The sequence below is a fragment of the Sinocyclocheilus grahami genome, unplaced genomic scaffold, assembly GCF_001515645.1.
Source record: "Sinocyclocheilus grahami isolate Dianchi unplaced genomic scaffold, SAMN03320097.WGS_v1.1 scaffold15624.1, whole genome shotgun sequence".
NCBI lineage: Eukaryota > Metazoa > Chordata > Actinopteri > Cypriniformes > Cyprinidae > Sinocyclocheilus > Sinocyclocheilus grahami.
Window position 1 is genome coordinate 1 of NW_015515825.1, and position 1,312 is coordinate 1,312.

At 37.0% G+C, this 1,312-nt stretch overlaps 1 protein-coding gene across 1 annotated transcript in view; it reads left to right on the top strand.

The window, feature by feature from the left end:
* The window catches only part of LOC107579235 (solute carrier family 25 member 51-like), a 3,326-nt gene continuing 2,014 nt past the window's right edge, over window positions 1-1,312 (top strand). The window contains exon 1 of the mRNA XM_016265085.1: window positions 1-20. The gene's annotated coding sequence lies outside the window, so the exon portion shown is untranslated. The remainder of the gene's footprint in view (window positions 21-1,312) is intronic.

Sequence of the window (1,312 nt, forward strand, 5' to 3'; positions counted from 1 at the left end):
CCCCGGACTACGACCAGAAGGTAGTTATAGTTACATACATTTAGCTCTACGAACTGCTCAGATTTATATAATCACAAACATAAACACTTTTAGTAAATAAATTCGCGGTGTAAACATCTGAACTTGTGCTGTCACAGTATTAGCATTAGCTTCGCGTAGGAATGTGTTCTTGGAGCGCTAATAACTGTCATGAAACCCATTTAAGCAATTAAATCATAACATACAGGTCATTTATGTTTATTGAAGTGATATTTGAAAATTATTGACTCTTAATTATTACTGTTAGGACAAGCTGTAGTCAAAAAGATCAACATAATGTAGTTTATATAGAGAAAATGTTAAGTATATTTGATGTATTTACACTTATATTGGTGCCACCGGAGATAATACCTATATATATTCGTTATATTGATGTTTGATTTAGTCTGTCCACTGTTTTTGGCACTGTAGTGCTAGCAGTAGCCTGCTAGCTGTGTCCAGCACATGTTATGGAAATGAAACATTTCATCTGCACATATGACACCAGATTTTAAACGATGTGTATGTAGCATGCATGCAGATGTCATATGTACGTATTCAGATGAATCAGGCTTTCACATACTCTGGAAAGAGATGATTCACATAAAGTCAGATCATATCAAGGACATTTCACTGCTGATCACAGCATTTCAACCACACGTTTCTAACAGTTGTGTCATTCTTAAAAGCTACATATGTAAGTGTTTAATGAGTAGTGAAGTTGGGGCAACTGTCCAGCTGGCTAACGCCGACCTGTCATCACTGTTGGGTCATGATCGAGCAGCGTTTTAGTCTGATATATGATGGTGGACAGTTTAAGCCTTATGAATCTGTGTTGTTATGATGGCAGCAGATTATTTCATGACCCAGTCCTCAATATGACCTTCAGAAGTCCCTATAGTGTCTTCCCTCACCACCACATGTGCCGTTTTATTTTTGGAGAAGTCTTTCACATGAGTTGTAGTTACATTCAGTCTACTATTGGATTACTATGCATTATTCTCATGGCTTTTAAACAATGTTAAGGAGTAAATGTCAGGATGAGAACTGCTATTATTCACCCTCATGCCATTTCAGATCCATAAGACTTTCTTTCTTCCTGGAACACAGCAGGAGATGTTTAGTAAAGTGACACTGCTCTTTCATGTAAGGCAACAGCAAAAGCACACCGCAAACAGGCTGTCGAGCTCCAAAAAGCACAATAAAACACCTTATATGATAACATGTGCACTATATTTCAAGACTCATAAAGCAATTATAGGTATACATTTTCAAAACCTAATTAGGTCTACTG